At 49.1% G+C, this 13,903-nt stretch overlaps 1 long non-coding RNA gene across 1 annotated transcript in view; it reads left to right on the forward strand.

Moving 5' to 3' along the window:
• Positions 1–11,086, forward strand: part of LOC138424320 (uncharacterized) — a 109,391-nt gene extending 98,305 nt beyond the window's left edge. The window contains exons 3-5 of the long non-coding RNA XR_011250751.1: positions 3,317–3,715; positions 4,440–4,580; positions 9,828–11,086. This is a non-coding gene — a long non-coding RNA (uncharacterized lncRNA). The remainder of the gene's footprint in view (positions 1–3,316; positions 3,716–4,439; positions 4,581–9,827) is intronic.
• Positions 11,087–13,903: the final 2,817 nt, after the last annotated feature.

Here is a 13,903-nt window from a genome sequence, read left to right on the forward strand (position 1 = left end):
AGAGTTCCACCATTAATCCATGTGAAAGGCACTGGCTAAGAGTCCTTCCTGCGTGACACTCTGAGCTGTTCATCCCATCCAGCTGTCTGGGTTCCAGCTGGGAGAGGGGGGAGCAGAAACTCTCTTGTTTTTGGCCACAGAACTGCCACACGTGCCCCTGAAAGCTTCACCACTCCTGCCAGCTGGTGGGGAGAGGGCAGGAGAGCAACTGTCTGGGCTCAGGTTTCCCTGAGAAAAAAGAGCTGGAGACTGAAGGCTTGCATGCAGGTAGTTTAATTTGGGGACTGACCCCCACAGAGTTAGGGACAGGGGATGAGGGAACGTAGGGGTACATTACTGAGGCAGTCATCATTGCCGACCATCGACTGGCAAGGATCCTCTGAGGAGTCATGTAGAACAGCACCCAGAAGAGCTGAGCTGCAGTACAGAAGAGGGAAGTGCTCCCAGCCTGACTTTGGTGCCTTTCATTCGAGGGTCAAGGTTGCCTCTGGTGCGTGGGCAGGCTTGTGCTTCCCAGCCTGGCGAATAGCCGAATGACTGTGCGGGTTCCTACACAACGTGGCAGTTGGGAATCCCCAGGGGTGGAAAGTGGAGAAGAGGGGCTGCTGCTGAGATCAGATGTGGTCAGGTCCACCTGGGCCCAGGTGATTGCTGTAGCACCAGCTGGAGGCACAGGTGGCCGGGAAGGATGTGGGGCAAACGTGGGGCAGGGCACGGGAGGTGTCCCATACCAAACTCCTTGGCACTTGCCCGAGCCACATCTCCCTGAGGCCGATGTGCACACAAAGTACCTGATGTTCGGGTAGCCTGGGGCTCACCCAGTGGGGTCTGTATGCTGGCAAGTGGGGGCTCTGGCCCATGAGGAAGGTACCACCTTTGACTGGCTGCACAGCAGAGTGCTTCTCGCTGTTCAGTGGCAGATGTGTCCCTGGGGACCTCACACTGCTTTCCCAGCACTTTAACATTCTTCAAAAGGCAGCATGTTTGCAGAACGTACTCAGAGGATGAAATTTGCATCCTGCTCCCTGGTCAAGCAAGCTCTGCCCCTGGGGGGAAGGTCAGCAGGCTCTGCCCCAGGGGGAAGATCAGTGCTCTCCAGCAGGGGCCTGCCGTCCTCAGGGACAGTGTTTGGGGTAAGCGCCGGCTGGGCCAGGTCACCAAATGCTCGGGCAGGCAGGCTGCCTGGCTTTGGTTCCAGATGCAGGGGAGGAGGTTGAGCTTGGCACCTGGTTTGGACCCCTGCCAAACTGTCCAAAGCTCGCGGGAGAGGAGGGTCCCGGGAGCTTTGTTGCTTGAACTCAGTGGTGTTTAGAGACTCCAAATGGCTTCAATGGAGGTCTGAGTTATTTTTATAGCTTTTTATTTTTAAAGTCCACTGGCCTCTGGCTCTCTTCCGAGTGGAGACAAGAAAGAGGTCAGCCTCTCTTCTGGCGCAACTGCTCCAGCTGAAGTCTGGCATTTTTACCCTGGATGGGAGAGATTGCTATCAGTCCAATTCTGTTTTCAGTGATATTCATTAATAATCATTCCACTTACCAATATTTATCAGGTCCCAGGCACTGTGCTAAGAGCTTAATGTCCCCTCTTTCATGTCACCCTGTTTAACTCCCTGCCTCCTTCAGATCTTCACTGTCCCTTCCGTGGGGACATCTGCTCCGACTCTCCTGTGCTCCCCCCTCCATCATAGGCTCTCATCACACCACACACCTTCCCTTTGAGGCCTTATCTCTGTTGACATTTTGCTTTTACTTGTGGTGTGCGTGTATGCTTGCTAAGTCGTTTTAGTCATGTCTGACTCTTTGTGACCCCATGGACTGTGGCCTGCCAGGCTCCTTTGTCCATGGGATTCTCTAGGCAAGAATACTGGAGTGGGTTGCCACGCCCTCCTCCAGGGGATCTTCCTGACGCAGGAGTCAAACCTGCATCTTCTGCAGCTCCTACGTTGCAGGTAGATTCCTTACCACTGAACCACCAGGGAAGCCTTTTATTTGTGTCACTTTCCTAAAAATGTCTATTTCCTATGCTGGAAAGAGACCTCGATGCAACCTGGTCGCTTCCACCCCCACTCTGAGCACAGTGCTCAGGCCATAGTGGACACTCAGTACGAGTGAATGAAGAATGAGGAGTAGCCTTACCAGAGCCCTGCACCGTGGATTTCACACTGAGGCTCAGAGGGGCTCATCGCTGGCTCAGGGTCACACAGCTAGTGAAGGTGGGGGCAGGATTCAAATGTGGGGCCATTTGGCTTCAAGAGCAGACCTTCAGCATCATGCCGTGCTGCCTTCCAGTGTCCAGGTGCATTTTCTCTCTTCCCCTGCCACATCCCTCCTGTGAAGGGCAGAGGGGTCCTGTCCCTCTCTCCGGCCCTCTTGTTTTACCTCCTGGCCCCTCTCCCCTAGGGGCCTGGCACTCACCTCTGTGCCCCCTCCAGCTGTGAGTCCTACCCTCTGCAAATGCCTTCCATAATGCTTGGCGGGCTCTTGGCTGCCAGCGTGGGTGCCCATCTGCTGAGATGGCGTGGTGCCCGCTCACAAGATGGCATGCTATTTTTACCCCACTTAGGTGCCAAGCCAGCCAGATGTTTTTCAGCAGTGCAGGGAAGTTGAGCATTGCTGGGGTATGGAAGGAGGCTTCCAGATGTCAGCTCCTTGGGGGTCTCTGGGACCTGGCAGAGGAAAGGCTGTGCCTTGGGAGTGGACACTCCCAGGAAGTTTCCCGTTCCTGGTACCTGTCTGCAGCCCCAGCAGCACGTGGCACACTGGCTGCTGGCTACGGGCACGTGCCGGGGCTCAGAGAGGTCTGCTCCAGGGAGGAAGTGCCCTGGGTCAGCGTTCCCAGGCCTTATCTCAGGTGGAGCCCAGGTTAGTGATGGCTGGAGCACTTCCCTTCCACAGCTAACTGGCTGCCTGGAAAATTCCAGGTTTGGCTGGCTGCTTTGAGGGACTGGCCAGATCAGGCCAAGTCCAGACAGTTGTGAACATCAACTTTCCCTCAGCACAGATGGATCCAGTGGTCTGGCGATGTTAAGCCCTGCTCTCTCCTTCCTGTGAGGGGTTGGCCCTCAGTTGCAGTATAGCCCCCACATAGCAGCCAGTTAGAGACAGGGTGTGTGGGTCTGACCCCACTAGCTTGGCTCCCTGTTCTCCAAGCTTCTCCAGTCCTCACTCGTGACACCTTGAGCAGGTCCCAAACTCCCTGAGCCTCAGTGACCTCACCTGGGGAACCTCCAAGACCCCTCCCCTGGCTCTGGGGGCCAGTGGTGCCAACTGTTTGTATTGAGTCACGGTTTTCATTAAGCTTTCTGACTTCTTCGCAGGACCAGCCATTCTCAGAGCTGCAGCCAAAGAGCAAACTGTAATTCCTCAGAGAGGCATGCAAGTCTCACACTCAGACATGAAGCCCATTTTCTCACCCTTGGGGAATATTTCTGAACCTTCAAACCACCTATGAGAGGTTGCCCCTCGGTTCATGTTTCTGGACAAAAGACCTCATGCTCCATGAAGGGCTGGGGTTCACCTGCAAGGAGATGAAACGTTTGCAACTGTGGCAACCGAGCTGAGAAAACCAGACCTCAGGAGGGGTCCTCACACCTGATTGACTCACCTGGCAGCCCTGAGCCTGAGAGATGTCTGCCCTGTTGGGCCCCAGGTGGGGGCCGCTCACACTTGAATGTGCATTTCAGGCACCTGCAGATCTTAAAAGGCAGATTCTGATGGTAAGTCTGGAGTGGGCCCCCAGAGTCTACATTAGGCAGAGGAATGGGCCCTCAAAGACGTCCCCGTCCAAGTCCCTGAAATCAGTGGATATGCAAGTGACATGGCAGAGGTGAATTAGGGTTGTGGATGGAATTAAGGCTGCTCATCAGCTGACCTAGAGATGGGAGAATATTCTAGATCAGCAGTCCCCAACCTTTTTGGCCCCAGGGACTGGTTTCATGAAAGACAATTATTCCATGGACCAGGGCAGGAGAGGAGGTGCTTTCAGGATGATTCAAGGGCATTCAATTTATTTTGTACTTTATTTCTATTATTATTACATCAACTCCGCCTCAGATCATCAGGCATTAGATCCTGGGGATTGGGGACCCCTGTTCTAGAATATGTGGGTGGGCCCAGTGATATCACATTCCTGTGTGTGTGCTCAGCCGCTTCCGTAGTGTCCAGCTCTTTAAGATCCCATGGACTATAGCCCTCCAAGCTCCTCTGTCCATGGAATTCTCCAGGCAAGAATACTGGAGTGGGTTGCCATTTCCTTCTCCAGAGGATCTTCCTAACCCAGGGATTGAATCCATGTCTCCGGTATTGCAGGCAGATTCTTTACCAGCTGAGCCGCCAGAGAAGCAATGATATCACAAGGGCCTTTAAATGTGAAGGGGTGGGGTAGAAGCAGAGGTGAGAGTGGGGAAACCAATGTGCTGTTTTTGGCCTTGGAAACATTAGGCGGGGAGCCGTGGCCCAAGGACTGTGGGCAGACCTGGAAGGTGGAGAGTATAAGCCTGGAGGCTCCAGAAGCAATACCACCTCACCAGCAGCTTGGTTTTCGCCCATGAGATCTGCTTCAGACTCCTGACCTCCAGAACAGTAAGGCAATATCTTTGTGTTGCTTTGGATACTTAGTTCATGGTAGTTTGTTACAGTAGCAAGAGGACTTGGATGTGGGAGAGAGCTGTTTGCTGGCTTCCACGGAAGCTTCTCATAAACTCCCTAGACAGAGATTATTTGAGGTCCCTTGGGTGTCTCTTGACCTCTTGATATGTTCTAAGCAAGAGGACTTGGATGTGGGAGAGAGCTGTTTGCTGGCTTCCATGGAAGCTTCTCATAAACTCCCTAGACAGAGATTATTTGAGGTCCCTTGGGTGTTTCTTGACTTCTTGATATGTTCCAAGTCAGGGGGTTTCCTGGTTTGTGGACTACAGCTCCCCGCAAGAGAGAGCTGGGGGCATTACTGTAAGGCCCCAATACCCGTGTGGGTGCTGTCTGGCACCCAAATACGTGAGGCCATATGCAAATTACATTTCTCAGGTGTTGTGCAGCTGCCATGAATAGGACAGTATTGGAGGGAGGTGATTTGGAAAAGAGACTTGGCCCTCTGGTTCAGATGAACTCTCTCGGGACCCACGTGTTCCTACGTGGTCTGGCCCCTCCCTCCTCCTCCAATCCTACCTTGCTCATTTCTCCGCATCACATGGTAAGTTAGCTCCAGTCTTTGTTGCCTCAGTATCTCCCTGCTCATGTCAAAAGTTACCTTCTTGGGGGGCCCCCTCCTTCATGCCCTGAGCATGCCCACCTGTTACCCTTTCTTATGGCTCCAGTGTGTTTTTCTTTTAGTGTTGATGACAGTTCGTAGCTACATATCTATTGGAAGCATTGGTTTGTTTATCACCTGTCTTTCTGTCTGCATTGAGTTTAGCATGGGCAGGGCCAGAGGAGTTTGGGTTCGCCTGTATCCTGTGCCCTCACACACTGTGTGCTTAATACATGTTTGACTAATAGATGAATGGATGTACATCTAGCCCCCCATGACAGTTCCACAGTGTGTCCACTTTCCTCAATGCTCCGAGGCTCAAACTCAGGGTTACCCCCATCTCCTGAAACACTGGTCCCCGAGCCCCACCTGTGAAAGTGGAGCCCCATGACCAACTACCCTGGCCCCTGTTTTCCTTCATGTCTCCTTTTCCCTTTTCCATTTCTCCTCCCCATCCCCATGGTTCATCTCTGCTCGAGGAGAATGAGCTTTGCTACTCTCCTCTGTGTGACTGGTTGTCTCCTAATGGAAAAAAACAAAAAAAGCTGCAGGCTTGGTGCCTGGCATCCTTTCTTCCATTTTAATCTCAAGTCAGTAGGGCTTTTGTATGGCTTGAAGCTGAATACTAGTATTTACTTTTGCTTTATCCCAGAGCTTGCCTGGCTTGTATGAGTCCTGGCAGCTGCTGGGAATATTCTGCTTCTGGTCTTGCATCTCATCCTGGTGGGGGAGGCCTGGGCCGAGAACGCAGGAGCTGACTTCCATTGTAACAGGCAGGATCAGCCCCACGTGGACAGAGCAGTATGAGTGGGAGATGTGCCTCAAGCTACCAGGGAGCAGAGGTCCCTGGAGAAGTTTGGGGCAGAGATGACCCTGTCTTTTGGGACTGACGTGAGCACAGTGGGATCTGGAGGTGGGAGATGGGCAAGATCCAGCCACCGGAACCCGGGTTGACTGCTGGCTTGGGTTTACTCTTTATACTGTCATCCACATTTCACACCATGAGTGGGAACAGCTGAACATCTCACATCCTTACAGATGAAGAGACTGAAACTCAGGGAGGTTTGAGTGACTTATTGAAGGTCGTGCATTCAGGCCAAGAGTCCCAGTCTGACTGACTGTGGGTCTTGCGTACTCCTATTGCCTGTGCTTCTTCCTGGGCACGTGAAGATGTCCTACTATGCTCTCCAGGTGTTTGTTCATGTCAGTTCCTTAAGAGGGATGCTTCGTTCTGGCTTGGGGCTCCTGGAGGAGGCACACTATATGGATGTGCGTTCAGAGGGCTGAATAGTGCACATTTGAGCACTGGCTTCTCAGCGTCCATTCCTCCTGCTTCCAGTAATAATGCTTGGTTTGGGGAGGAATGAGGGGCGGGAATGGGCTTCCCTGGTGGCTCAGAAGGTAAAGAATCTGCCTGCAAAGCAGAAGACCTAGGTTCCATCCCTGGGTCGGGAAGATCCCTTGGAGAAGGGAATGACTAGCCACTCCAATATTCTTGCCTGAAGAATTTCATGGCCAGAGGAGCCTGGTGTGTAGTCCATTGGGTCACAAAGAGTCAGACATGACTGAGTGACTAACACACACTCAGGGGGCAAGGATAAGCCACTTATTACTAATTCTCAGTCCTTACTGTTTATAGATCCTAAACATAGCTCCAAGCATGGAATATTGGGCCCAAGCCTAAGCCCGTCCATGCTCCCCATGCTTCTGATCACAGGTCAAGATGGTCACATATCCTAAGCAGATTTAATCACAATAGAACTAAAAATTTTTAAGAGGGTATCAGAAAAGTTTTGGGCTCTATCCAGCTGGATTTGGACCTTGTGGAGTTGAGGTTGGTACCATGGTAACTATATTGTCACCATGAGGGGAGAGTTTGGAGTGTAAGGCTAAAGTGGAGGATGGCTAGAAATTGAGTAAATCATGCTTTGATCATTGATCCAGCTGTACCTGAAGCTAATCCTACCTATATGAACCAGTAAATTCCCTTTTTGTTTGCTTAAGTCTGAGTCATTTTTTCCTGTCACTTGTAATGGTGACAGCCCCAGCTGATATAAGTAAGGTAGGGGGTGGCCACACGGTGCCAGCTGGGAAAAGAAGTGCAAAGAGAAATATGTCGTGAGCCTGAAAGTATGGGAATGAGAATGTCTCTGTATCTCAGTAAGTTCATAATATGTATCCAACTGGAAAAAGACTATACTATGTTAGAGCTTGCCTACCCTGCCTGCTGCACAGGAGGCTGAAGTTGAAACTTCTTGCTTGGAGTAGTAGTGCCCTGGAGTATTAATAGGTATTTCACTAGGGAAGGGATTGTGTGGTCCAACAAATTTGAGAAACATGGGAGTAAGCAGAGAGATAAAGGATTCACTACCAGACCTCTTGAAGCCTTTAAAATGCTAACATGCATTTTCAGCTCCAAGGAGAAGAGAGAGAATGTGTGTGTGTTTCCAGACCTTATTTCTCTTGAAGCATCTCATGGGACTAATGTTGCGAAGAATGTTTTGGAAAACATTGGCTTAGAGAACAATTACTGTGCAGGCTTCATGGAGGTCACTTTCCAGAATGAAAAAGTTCTGCAAAGGCATGAGTGCTTATCTACATATGCTTAGGGCTGGGGCTATACACGGGAAAGGGAGGTTGTTTTTGATTCAAGATCCCAGAAATACTTTGTATTTTTACAACCAGCAACAGGATTGAAATTCTTATGAGTAAGGGCCAAGTTTGAGCTTGGAGGAAATCTGCAAGGAATTCCTCCTGAACTGTAAATGCAGAATTGCTTGGAGGCCATCTCTATCTTACATTCATTCATTCATTCATTCAGCACTCATTTATTGAATACCTACCATGTGCCAGGTACTGTTCAAGGTGCTTGGGATCCATCAGTCAGACAGAAATTCCTGCCTCTGTGGAGCTTAAATTCTAGCAGATGGAGGCAGACGATCAAGTAAATATATTCGTGGATTGTATGTTATGGGGTCAAAGAGGAACAGCAAGAGCTAGTGCAGCTGGATGGGGTGAGCCAGGGAGAGAGGGTTGATGCTGGGGGAGGTGACTGTGGGGCCAGGTCATGTAGAGCCCTGGAGGACTTTAGCTTTCACCTTGACAGGAATGAGCAGCCACTGGCAGGTGTGAGCAGGGCACGTGATCTGCCTTTCATTTGTAAAGGAGGGTTCTGGCTGCTTGTTTCAACTTGAATGCAAGGGCCCAGCGTGAAAGCTGGGTGACCAGGGGTGAGGCTTTGCATTTTGCAGGGGAGAGATGCTTGGTGGAATAGTGTAGCACTGTAAACAGGTGGAGGTGGGGAGCAGTCACTGGATACTGGATGCGTTTTGGAGATAAAGCCAGCAGACTGTCCTGAAAGATAGGAGGAAGGGAAAGAGAAAGAGAGTTGAATCAAGGCTAACTTTTGGTCCATGGAAATCGAAGGATGAAGTTGTCATTAATGGAGATGGCTAGGTTTGCACTGTGTCTAGAAAAAAATGAAGCCAGTGTTTAAAAACTGGGAGATTAAAAAAAAAAATCCATATCTCCAGTCTCGAAAAATGAATGAAAAGATCTGGCAAAATGAGGCCCACCTTCTACCTGGCTTCCGTTGGGTTGGCATTTGCTGGCTGACCGTCACTCAGGAGGATCTAGTTTTGTCATTTATATCACCCTCCTGGCCTCTTCGGAGAAGGTGATGGCACCCACTCCAGTGCTCTTGCCTGGAAAATCCCATGGATAGAGGAGCCTGGTGGGCTGCAGTCCATGGGGTCGCTAAGAGTCGGACATGACTGAGCAACTTCACTTTCACTTTTCACTTCCATGCATTGGAGAAAGAAATGGCAACCCACTCCAGTGTTCTTGCCTGGAGAATCCCAGGGACGGGGAGCCTGGTGGGCTGCCGTCTATGGGGTCGCACAGATTCAGACACGACTGAAGCGACTTAGCAGCAGCAGCAACAGCCTTGCCCCTTAGGGGTTTCAGTGGCAGAATCTAAGGATGGGTAATCAGTGGCATGGTGGCTCTTAAACTTGGGTGCATGTAAGAACCACCCTCAGGGCTTGTTAAGATAGTTTTCTGGACTCACCTGCAGAACCTTGGATATGGGAGATCTGGAGTGGGGCCTGAGAACCTGCAATTCTTCTAACATCCCAGGTGATGCTGATGCCCCTGACCTATGGACCACTCTTTGAGAGGCATCGAAGGAGCACGTTTTCCCCATAGCATCCCTTCTCATATGCCGTGAATGAGGTTCTCAGATGTTCTGGGAATGGCCTGTAAGATGTGTTTTCATGGGGGTGGGAGGGTGGTGGCAGCTCTGTTGGGGACAGTCTAATTAGCCAGGAGGTCTTTTGAGGTTTGGGACCACTTCAGGGCTTGTCAGGGGTGCCAGAGGTACATTTGACTTGCTTCTTTGTTTTTGGCAAAAGCTGGCTCTGCTGGGTGAGGTCAACAGCAGTTGGGACAGAATGTTTAAGACCCAGAGGAAGATCAGTGGGGCCCCAGCAGGAGATGGTGTTTTCTGGAGAATCCAAGAGAAAGACAAATTCCCTGCAGCCTGCCCAAACTGCTTACACAAGCCTTCTCCTTATTTATTTCAGCTCCAAGTTCATCATGTATCCCCAGTGCCCACTCTTCTTCAGGGGCAAGAGACATCACATTTCCATCTGCTCCTCCAGCTTCGAGAGCTCAAGAGAGAGGCCAGGGGCCACTTCAGCACTGGCCTCCCAGTTTCCCCCAAGCACATGAGGCTGGAGAAGATTCTGGAGTCCCTTGAAGCTCTTCCAGATAAAGGATGGGAATCTGGCCTGCATTTGAGGGGCAGGAGTGTGAGAGCAGGACAAGCAACTTTTTCTTTTTTCTCCTGACAAAGAAAATCTCTCTGCACATCTGGTTTGTGTTTTTCTCTCGGCTTCTGCCAGAAACAATTGTGCAAACAGAACACAGCCCCGAGACCGAAAGAGTCTGTCCATTCCTCTGGAATTCTCCATCTGTCTGCTTGGGCCTCATATTAAGATTTGAGGAATTCCTTAATGTGGAGTCATCAAGCTTTAAAAATGCTGCAGGCAGTCTTTGGTTTACCAGTGGTTTCTCACCTTCAAATGTTGACCTCAGACTCTCCGTTGCCCTAGAATGGCCTCCTCACCCATGCCTATCATGATCCAGGACTGATCACACTCTTTTTGTTGTTACTGTTGAGCTATACTATGTCTTGGTTAGAGTGAGCAGAATGAGTAGTTGCTACCATCTTGGTTTGATTTTTTTAGAATACTTAGACAAATTTTTTTTTAGATTTATTGATGCATCTAGTCTTAGTTTTGGGCTTCCCTGGTGGCTCAGATGGTAAAGAATCTGCCTGCAATGCAGGAGACCTAGACTCAGTCCCTGAGTTGGGAAGATCCCCTGCAGGAGGGCATGGCAACTTACTCCAGTGTTCTTGCCTGGAGAATTCCCGCGGACAGAGGAGCCTGACGGGCTACAGTCCATGGGATCGTAAAGACGGGACACGACTGAGCAACTAAGCACATACACAGTCTTAGCTGCAGCATGTGGGCTCAGGAGTTGCAGTATAGGCTTAGTTGCCCCCTTGTGTCTGGGGTCTTAGTTCCCTGACTAGTGACCTAACCCATGTCCCCTGCATTACATGGTAGATTCTTAACCACTGGACCACCAGGCAAGTCTCTGTTGCTACCATCTTGAAATTGAGAATCTGTATGAAAGTCGAGTGGTGAATATGAAGTGGGGAATATGAATATGAGCAGTGGTGAGTATGAAGCAGTACTTCTCTAATATCTGTAAAGGACCTGTCATTTTCTGTTTATTGTCAATCACTGATCAATACATGGCCCTCCTGTGTGTACATGATTTGTGTGTACTTCCTACCATATAAGTTGGGTCATACTTGAACCCATCCAAAGCCTGTTCAATGAGTTGAGTCTACTGATCACTTACTTGCTTGTCACAGCCATGTCAATCTGCAATAGCAATTTCTAGACACTTACATTCTATAGGTTGATATGGACACAAAGCAATCTGTTCATGGCCCAGCACTGGTCTCTATTAAGGACAAGAGATGGTATTAGGAGAGAAAGTAACAGGGGCCTTATCCAGACTGGACTAGCAGTGGAAGTGAGACCCGAAAGATGGGTAGAGACAGCTGAGGGGGGAAGTGGAGGGACCAGTGTTTCTGGAAGGGAACAGCATGTGTCAAAGCCCAGAGGAAGGAAAAAGTTATAGTTTGTCATGGAAAGGAAAGACTCATATATGTGTGTGTGTGTGTGTGTATGTGTATCTGTGTGTGTGGTGTTGAGAACCGGGTGTCATTCAGAAATGGAATGCAGAGTGACAGAAGGAGCAAGGCTCGGGGAATGATCTTTTCCCATGTTCATTTTAAGAAGGTCCTTCTGGTTGTAACTAGAGCATTCTTCACAGGTCGGGGTTTCAGGCTGAAGGCTGGCATGAGTGGAAGAGGGAAGAGGCTTTAGGAGCTACTAAGATTTGGCTGTGCATTCCTTTGCTGGGGTACTCTATCACAGACTGGATGACATAAAACAATAGAAATGTACCTTATTGTTCTGGAGGCTAGAAATCCAAAATCAAGGTGTCCACAAGATTGGTTCCTTCTGAGAGCTGTGAGGGAGTCTTTTCCATGCCTCTCGCCTGTCTCCTGGGGATTTGCTGGCTGGTGATCGTTATTGATTTACTTTTGGCAAAAAGTAAATAAATGTTTGCTGGGTCTTTGTTGCTGCTCATGGGCTTTCTCCAGTTGTGGTGAGCTGTGTGTGGGCTTCTCATTCCGGGGACTTCTGATACAGAGCACAGACTGCAGGGCACGTGGGCTTCAGCAGGGGCGGCTCCCAGGCTCTAGACACAGGTGCAGCAGCTGTGGCCGCGGGCTTAGTTGCTCCATGGCGTACGGGACCTTCCCAGACCATGGATCGAACCTGTGACTCCTGCATTGGCAGGCGGATTCCTAACCACTGAGCCACCATGAAAGCCTGGCTGGTGATCACTGATGGCCCCTGGCTTCTGCTGCATTGCTCCGATCTCTGCCTTCATCTCCACACAGGGTTCTTCCTTTGAGCGTCTGTCTCTGTGTCCAGATGCCCCCTTTTCAGGACACTTTATAAATGGTGTGGGTCTTACTGGATTTGGACCTCACCTAGTAACCATATCCTATCTTCATCGTTTACAAAGACCCTGTTTCCAAAGAAGGTCTAAGTCATAGACATTGGGGTTTTGGACTTGAACATTTTTGCTGAGATACAGTTTAACCAAGAACAAAATAAGAGAGTGGCTGTTTATATCAGGGAGTTGGTAGGAGCCAGGGGACAAGTAGAATGGATTTAGGAGATATTTTACAGTTAAACTCATCAGGCCTGGGCGATTGATGGGATGTGTGGAGTGAGGGAGAGGAAAAAGCTTGGAGCTATGCTTCTCAACTTTTCATGGGAGATCACATGGAGCTCTTAGACGTAGATTCTCATTCAAGGGGCCCAGGAAGGGCTGGAGATTCTGCACATCTTATGAGTTCCAAGGTGATGCCAGCGCAGCTGGTCCATGCGTACGCCCTGAAGGGTGAGTACTTAAAGCTTCATTCTCTAGCACTGTAGTCACTAACCCCTGTGACCACTGGGGGCTTCAGTGAGCACTGAGGTGTACTGGAAGTATAAAGATTTGGTACGAAAGAAAGATGGCAAACATCAGTTAGTATATTTTCATTATTGTTGAACTAGTATTTTGAATTATGTAGGGCTCAAATAAGATAGATGATTAAAATGATTTCAGTTTGTTCCTTTTTACCCTTTTCTGTGTGGCTGCTAAAAAAATTAAGTTTAAAACACTTAGAGACATGGCTCACATCACTGGCATCCCTTGGAGATACTGCAGGTTTGATTCCAGTCCGCTGCAATACAACAAGTATCGCAACATGGAAAGTCTCATAAATGTTTTGGTTTTCTGGTGCATGTAATAGTCATATTTACACACTACACTGTAGTCTTTTAAGTGTACAAAACCTATGTCTAAAAAGGTAATGTACATGCCTTAGTGTAAAATTATTTCATTGCTAAAAAATACTAAACATACTCTGACAATGCAGGGTTGCCCAAATTTTTAATAAAAAGAAAATGATAAAACATGCCAAACCTATCTGTGAAGCACAATAGAGGAAAGCAAAATAAAACAGGGTGTGCCTGTGTATTCCATGATATATGTCTGTTGGCTAGCACTGGCTTAGAGGGCTGGTCCTTGAAGTCATATTTCCTCCTTCCCAAAGCTTCCTGACCGTTCCAACTGAGGGAGGTGTTTCTTACAGGCACTTTTCTTTAGAAACTATTTTCATGTCACTTAGCATCTGTCAATAAAGGACAGAAATGGTATGGACCTAACAGAGGCAGAAGATATTAAGAAGAGGTGGCAAGAATACACAGAAGAACTATACAAAAAAGATCTTCACAACCAAGATAATCACAATGGTGTGATCACTCACCTAGAGCCAGACATCCTGGAATGTGAAGTCAAGTGGGCCTTAGAAAGCATCACTACAAACAAAGCTAGTGGAGGTGATGGAATTCCAATTGAGCTATTTCAAATCCTGAAAGATGATGCTGTGAAAGTGCTGCATTCAATATGCCAGCAAATTTGGAAAACTCAGCAGTGGCCACATGACTGGAAA

The sequence above is a fragment of the Ovis canadensis genome, chromosome 19, assembly GCF_042477335.2.
Source record: "Ovis canadensis isolate MfBH-ARS-UI-01 breed Bighorn chromosome 19, ARS-UI_OviCan_v2, whole genome shotgun sequence".
Lineage (NCBI taxonomy): Eukaryota > Metazoa > Chordata > Mammalia > Artiodactyla > Bovidae > Ovis > Ovis canadensis.